An 8435-nucleotide genomic window follows, 5' to 3' on the forward strand; every position below is an offset into this window, starting at 1 on the left:
TAGTTGCAAGGCCATGGATCCACGCCCTAGAGGTCGTGACCTCCACACTTCACCAAAAAGTAAAATACCCATCTAGAGGACAAGTAGAAGAGATCCGAGGAGATCAGGCCGTGGCCAGGAAGTGTATGGTGGCCGCCATTTTACATCGGCCCTTAGTCGAGTCCTCGGTCCCAGAGAGCTTATAGCAACCAGCCTCCTCGGCAAGACAAGACGATGGGATGGCCGAGGAGATAAGGTGTGAAAGTTTAGATAAGATTGCTGTCAACGATGACCCGGAGAAGTTCTTTCAGGTCGGCTCCGAATTGCCCTCTCAAGAAAAGGAGGAACTGGTCGGATTTCTCAGAGAAAATGTCGACGTATTCGCATGGGACGCCTACGACGCCCCGGGAGTTGATCCTAGCCTCATTTGTCACCACCTGAACGTCAACCCCTCTTCCACTCCGAAGAAGCAGCCACCCCGACGCCCTTCAAAGGAACACGCTAGTGCCGTAAGGGACGAAGTGGCAAAATTGAAAAGAGCAAGGGCTATCAAAGAGGTCTTTTATCCCGAATGGTTGGCGAACACGGTGGTGGTAAGGAAGAAGACAGGGAAGTGGAGGGTCTGCGTGGACTTCACGGACCTGAACAAGGCGTGCCCCAAGGACCCATTCCCCCTACCCCGAATCGATCGATTGGTGGATGCAACCGTGGGGTACCCTCGAATGAGCTTCCTGGACGCCTTCCAGGGCTATCATCAGATACCCCTTACGCTAGAGGACTAAGAGAAAACGGCTTTCATGACGCCCATCGGAAATTATCATTATAAGGTGATGCCGTTCAGGCTAAAGAACGCGGGCTCAACCTACCAAAGGATGATGACTCAGATGTTTGAGCCACAACTGGGCAAGATCATTGAGGTTTATATAGACGATATGGTTGTGAAGAGTAAAAAGGTGTCCGAGCACGTGAAAGACCTCGGAATAGTCTTCGCTATCTTAAGGGAGCACCGGTTGCGGCTGAATGCCTCCAAATGTTCATTCGGGGACGGGTCTGGGAAACTCCTAGGGTACATGGTCACCCACAGGGGAATAGAAGTAAGTCCCGACCAAATCAAAGCCATCAACAGCCTACAGACTCCTCGGAATCCGAAGGAGGTGCAGAAGCTCACTGGCATGATTGCGGCATTAAACTGGTTCATATCGCGATCGGCGGATCGATGTCGGCCTTTTTACCTCCTGATAAACAAGTGGAAAGATTTCGAATGGTCGGAGGATTGCGTTCAGGCTTTCCAGCAGTTTAAGGACTACCTGTCCCGACCACCCATCATGTCCAGTCCTGAGGCAGATGAGGTGCTGTTTGCCTACATCGTCGTAGCTCCCCACGCTGTAAGCCTGGTACTAATACGGGATGATAATGGGGTGCAGCGACCGGTGTACTATGTGAGCAAATCACTACATGAGGCCGAGGTGCGATACCTACCTTTAGAAAAGGCAATTCTGGCGATAGTGCATGCAACCCGAAAGCTTCCTCATTACTTTCAGGCGCATACGGTCATCGTTCTAACTCAGCTTCCCCTTCGAGCCATGCTTCGAAGCGCTGACTACACAGGAAGGATCGCCATGTGGAGTGCTCTTTTGGGGGCCTTTGATATTAAATATATGCCCAGACCCTCCGTCAAAGGACAGGTCCTCGCAGACTTGGTAGCGGAGTTTGCTGAGCCCTCTATAGAAACAATGACCGAGAAGAAAGACCTGGGTGGAAAATTGGTTGGCGCAATTTCAACAGGGGGGACCATGCATTGGAAGGTCTACGTGGATGGTGCGGCCAACCAGAGAGGATCAGGAGTTGGGATAGTTTTAATATAGCCAGACGGCGCTGCCATTGAAAAATCGTTAAAACTCGGATTCTCGGCTACGAACAATGAAGCCGAATACGAAGCCTTACTTCAGGGGATGGCGATGGTTCAAAGATTGGGTGGAAGAATAATAGAAGCATTCTCGGACTCCAGATTAGTGGTCAGACAAGTGATGGGCGAGCTGGAAGCTCGAGATACTAGGATGCAAGAGTATCTGGGACAAGTCAAACGGCTACAGACGAGTTTTGAATCCTTTAGTCTGACGCACATTTCCAGGAGCGTAAACACCCATGCAGACTCGCTGGCCACTCTCGCCACGTCCTCGGCGCATAATCTGCCGCGAATGATCCTTGTTGAAGATCTATCGCAGGCAAGTCCCATCCGCGGAAACCCGGCTCAAGTCCATCAGATCAGAAAAAGTCCCAGCTGGATGGACCCCATAAAGAGCTTCCTCCAAAACGACATCTTACCGGAGGAAAAACTGGAAGCCGAGAAGATACGTAGGAATGCTCCTCGGTTCTGGCTATCAGAGGACCACAAACTATATCGACGCTCTTACTCTGGACCGTACCTACTCTGCATACATCCAGAAGAGTCCGAGTCTTTACTTGAGGAGTTACACGAGGGGATTTGCGGAAGCCACACAGGAGGAAGGTCGCTGGCGCACAGGGCACTCACCCAAGAGTACTGGTGGCCGAACATGCAAAGAGAGGCCCAAGAATACGCTAAGAAGTGCGACCAGTGCCAAAGATTCGCCCCGAATATCCACCAACCCGGAGGGGTTCTCAACCCCCTCTCTAGCCCATGGCCGTTCGCACAATGGGGCCTTGATATAGTCGGACCTTTCCCCAAAGCTGCGGGGAACAAGCGATACATAATAGTCGGAACTGATTACTTCACTAAATGGGTGGAAGCTGAACCCTTGGCCAACATTAGGGACGTGGACGCCCAAAAATTCATCTGGAAGAACATCATCACCCGCTTCGGGACTCCGCGTACACTCATTTCCGACAATGGTCTGCAGTTTGACAGTAGGAACTTTAGGGAGTATTGCCGCGAGTTTGGAATCATTAACCGATATTCCACCCCCGCCTACCCTCAAGGAAATGGGCAGGTCAAGGCCGTGAACAAGGTCATAGTGAACGGACTGAAGAAGAGACTGGACGAGGCAAAGGGGAGATGGGTAGAAGAACTCCCCCACGTCTTATGGACTTATCAGATGACGCCACGACGATCGACCAGTGAGACCCCTTTCTCGATGACTTATGGGGCTGAGGCCGTGCTCCCGATCGAGAACAACTTTCCCACACTAAGGTCTAGATCGTTTACCCCAAACGATAACGACGAGTTATTGGAACGGAGTCTGGACCTAGCTGAAGAAAGTAGGGAAAAAGCGATGATTCATATGGCCTATTATCACCAGAAGCTGAGACAAGGGTATGATGCTAACGTCAAACTGCGGCCTCTGGGTCCAGGTGATCTCGTGATGAGGAAGATTATTGGCAGCGCAAAGAACCCCTCTTGGGGCAAGTTGGGGCCCAATTGGGAAGGACCATACCGTGTCACATCCGTGGCCGGAATAGGCGCCTACTACCTAAAAGATTTGGATGAAAAAGTTGTACCTCGACCATGGAATGTAAATAACCTCAGAAGATATTGTTATTAATGAGAATGGCTTAGCATACGTTTTCTTTCATGACTATCCGCTGCTTGCTGGTCTACTGACAACTATTCATAAGTTTTAAACAGATCCTAAGTCCTGCATGGCTCCTCGGACCACAGACTTAGGGGAAATTAATACTTAAGGCAACTATTCATAAGTTTTAAACAGAACCTAAGTCCTGCATGGCTCCTCGGACCACAGACTTAGGGGAAATTAATACTTAAGGCAACTATTCATAAGTTTTAAACAGAACCTAAGTCCTGCATGGCTCCTCGGACCACAGACTTAGGGGAAATTAATACTTAAGGCAACTATTCATAAGTTTTAAACAGAACCTAAGTTCTGCATGGATCCTCGGACCACAGACTTGGGGGAAATTAATGCTTAGGGCAACTATTCATAAGTTTTAAACAGAACCTAAGTCCTGCATGGTTCCTCGGACCACAGAGTTAGGGGAAATTATTACTTATGATAGATTGGGAGATTATTACTTAAAGGAAATCATTTTAATGCGTGCGCACAGTCTAGCACCATCGCAACCCTCAAATGCGCAGCCCAAAAACCCATTTTATTTTGACCGTTTACCTATATCTACATCGTTGCAAATGTTTAAAAAAGAGCGCTACTGACATACATCCATAGTAAGCAAAACGAACATTTTATATTAATATTCCGAGTACATTAGAAAGAGAGGTCCTTACAAAAGAATGGAAAAATAAGACGACTCTCATTCAAAAAAAAAAAGAGAGTACAAAGATCAAAAGCCTAAAAGGCTAAGCCTTAGCAGGAGGATCTTCTTTCTGCTCGGGCTGAGGAGGAGGAACCTCGATGGTAGAGTCTGCGGCAGGATCCTTCGCCATATCAGGCACAAGGACGGCATTAGGCACCGCCAGGTCCTGCTCTGAAGCGACTTGGGCGTCATCAGGATTCTCTCGGATCTCCTAAGGATAGAAGATGCTCTCGGGCAGTCTTAGTGCCGAATCCGCAGGAACTCCTGCAACATCGAGAGCATGAGCCCATGAAATACTGCAGTAATCCCTGCACACCTCGGGGATCTCCTCGGATAGCCTGGCCTCCGTCTCTTCGGCCCCGAGCTGGCGAGCAGCATTCTTCTCGGCCTCAGTAGCCTCTCGGATCAGCTGGGCCTCCTCTTTGACCCACCTCAGCTCATCCTCAACTTTTTACAGGGCAGTCTTGAGATCCTGCACTGCCTGCCTCTCGGTGGCGAGGTTAATCTGTGTCGAGTACAGCTCTTTGCGCTGGTCCTCTGCCTGGGTCTCGGCACTCTTCAAATCAGCCTCTGCACTTTTGCGCCGGTTCTCCGACTCCTTAAACTCGTCCGTGAGTTTAAGATGATCGTGCTTGAGGGACCCCAAGGTTTTCTCCATCTCCGTCCGAGCCTGGGTCTCAGCCTCAGCCCGACTACGGTTATCACGGCAAAACTCCTCAGCCACGAACACCTGCTGAGTAATCTACGAACGAAACAAGATTGTTTTAAAAAAAAAAAATCTAACTGGGGTAAGTAAATTAATAAAACAGTAAAAGGATTACTTTCCATCGCGAGATCCCTTTTAAGGGATAGGAAGAGCTCAGGCTAAGAGAACCGCCTATAGGCCTCCATGTCCCGAGGAAGGAGTAGGGGTTGCTCTAAGGCATCCGCCACATACCCTGCCCGGCCTCGGTTATACTCTCGGACCGAAGCATTGAAAGGGATGGCAACCCCATCCAGCTCCAACTTGGGGTTCCATGCACGAGGGGTAGCGCGCACTTCAGCAAGGTTCTTCTCATCCCGGCTCTCCGAGGAGTTACCCTTTCTGCTCCTTGGCGCCCGTGTGGTTTTTTGCTGCTTGGTCGGCTGGGCAATCACCTCACCTTCCTTAGGAGTGTCAACCGGCCTTTTCTTCCTCAGGTCCGGATTAACCTTAAGGCCAGGGTCCGAGACGCCCTGAGGGACCACGGGGGGAAGGGTTTTGACCTGTGATGGAGTTGGTCCCTTTGATGACTGACCCTTCGATGACTGACCTTTCCCTCGGGAGGACATCAGCTCCTTTAGAGACTTTCCCTTTCCTGCCATGGGCTCTGCCTCTTCGTCTGAAGTATCGTCCGAGCAGATAATGATTAAGGGAACACCAACTGCGGAATGTTGGTCCTGCTCTGCTTCGGGATTAGGAAGTTCCACCAAGGGGTTTTGCTGAATTTCCTCCTCGAAGTAAAACTCGTCTATCTCTTCCTCAAGGGAAAGACGAGATGATTCAACTTCTTCTTCAACCAAAACAGCAACTCCAGGCTCGTTTACCGGAGGTAGCTGCTCTGCTAAGTAGGGATTTCTGACACCAGGCAACACAACTGGTGGCAGATCGTGTTGAGCTAGGAACCCGTCCTTGGACACGTCAATCCTAGCCAGCCTCGGACTGCCAGCCCTTATAGCGTGACCGATTGCCTGGAAAGCGCTGCTCAGAGGTTGATAGCCCAGAACCAGATGGGCCGCACCCAACTGTCCGTCCTCGGAAACGTAAATCTCCGACCTAAGAAGATAGTTCAACGCTGGCACGTTCACAAAGTTTATCCGAGGAGCGACGTGAACTTTGTCTGCAAACAACCAAGAAAAGTGGGGTTAGTCCATGAAATTTTCCAATTACAAAGAAAGCAAGAAAAATAACCCCTCAATACTAAATCCTTTCCCAAAAAGGACCGATCCTAAAAGCGCCGCACCTGGGTTTCCTGCCCGAGTTGGACAATGAATACCGTCGAACCACTCCCTAGAAGCAATGAGGAAGTCATTCTTCACGGTCTTATTGGATACTGGGAGACAAGAGATCAACCTAACGTCCTCGTTCCGAGATTTAAGATAATACCTATCATCCCCGAGGCGGTGACATTCGTACAGATAAGCCACATCGTGCCAAGTAAGGCCTAGATTCATCCGCTCGTCTAAGACATCTACACAGCCTAGTATCTTGAACATATTCGGGGCACACTGATACGGCGTCAACCTATGGTTGAACAGGTATTCCCTTGTAATCCTACGCATGGGAAGTGTCATCCCTCCCTCTATGAAAGCAATCATGGGGATAACGACTTCTCCCTCACCTCTATCTGTCAATACTCCTTCAAGAGAACAGTACTGCAGCCCAACCCCCGGGGGAATGTGGTATTTAGCCCTAAAGGCCTCCATAGCGGCTGGAGTTTTTACTAATTTTTCGAATCTACCCATCTGAATTGAACTGGGGAAATGAAAGTAAAGACCAAGAAGAAAAGTAGAGTCCGAGGAGGGAATTGAAACGGCGAGAAGAACGAAATGTACTGGTACCTTCACAAAACGCTCAATGGGACGCCTGGAAATCTCTCTTGGACGAAACGCTTCACAAAAAACGGCTACGGTGGCGTAACGGACGCAAGTGTTCGTATATCTTTGGGATTCGATGGAGTTCTCTGGAGTCCTTTGAGGTTTATGAAATACAGATAAAAAGAAGGAACTGAACCCCTCTGACGTCTTATATAGCCGGGAGGAGAGAGAAAAGATCACTCCTGCCTAAAAATACGAGAAAAAACGATGGCCGTTCGATCCACGCCACGCCGTTGGATGAAGGGAACATAACGCCTCCAGAAGTTAATGGCCGCGCCTCGTAAATTGTAGCGCGTCAAAAGTAATGATCCGCACGCGCGCCACACGATCTCCTTATTTCCATCCTCTCACAAACATTAAAACCCCGCTTTTTCTCCTCGGAAGGAGATAAAAACCAGAGTTTTGAGGGGCTATTGTGGGGCCCGGCCCAGAAATAATGGGCTATTCCAAATTCAGGCCCGTCCGAGGAGCGTCCTGTCCGAAGAAAAACCACATATGAAGCATTACTCGATCCCAATAACGCCAAGGAAACCTGTCCAAGGAGTAACTCCTCCTCGGACATCACGAAGCCCAGACGAGGAACTCTCCCCAGCCATTTCAGTTCATCCTCCCAACATATAAAATGAATAAAATCCAAAATATCTCATGGAAAGCTACCACCACATTAATTGCGCCCCAACCACCCTCTTGGCCGCATTAATGAGAAAAAGACCCCTGAACAGTACCACCTTGGCCTCTGCAACTCACAAAGGGAGTGATGAGGGCGTCTGATGGGACAGGTGCTCAAGTAGATGCTTAGATGATCAACAGGTGTAAGGTTGAGATGAGAGGAGGAGAACTATATAATGTAGTGGAGTCCCTCAAAGAAGGGGACGGAAAAAACTGTATTAAGAACTGAAGAAATAGAATCATACAGGAGAGATCCATTCTTGTGTTTTTATTTTGCAAACAATACTGTCCATGTATCAGACCGAATAGGTTCACTGAGGCTAAGTTCTTTGACCCATCCTCTACAAATATTTATTGTGGGTTGCGCTTTGGGCCAAGGCCTGATCAATAGAAGTTGGGCCAGGAAAATCGTGCAACCACATATAGAGAGAGAGAGAGAGAGAGAGAGAGAGAGAGAGAGAGAGAGAGAGAGAGAGAGATTGGATCAGTCGTTATTACATCTATTTTTTATTATGTAAAAATATACAGTTTCTAGTTTTTAAGATGAGAAGTTGATGATTAAAAGTTTAAAACTAAAGTCTATTATGAAAACTAGTATGTAACTTGTGCTTACATACGAGAATGATAAATTGAAGTGGTTTTACTGATGTTAGTTTGTGTTATTAAATTTATATAGGACATTAGTTCGACTAGAACATTTAGAGGTACTAAAATGATTTTTTCTTACAATTTTTATGATATTAATTATGTCAAGTTTCTCATTACATTGCTATTATGTATATAATTTTGAAAATAACTATTAGATACTACATATACAATATCAAGTCACAATCATTGTACGTGAAATTCTACCAAATACAACACAAAAAAAAAAAAAAGAATAGATTGTTCCAATAGTATTTCCTAAATTGAATGGGGATAAG

This window comes from Quercus robur, chromosome 5 (assembly GCF_932294415.1).
Source record: "Quercus robur chromosome 5, dhQueRobu3.1, whole genome shotgun sequence".
In the NCBI taxonomy this organism is placed as follows: Eukaryota; Viridiplantae; Streptophyta; class Magnoliopsida; order Fagales; family Fagaceae; genus Quercus; species Quercus robur.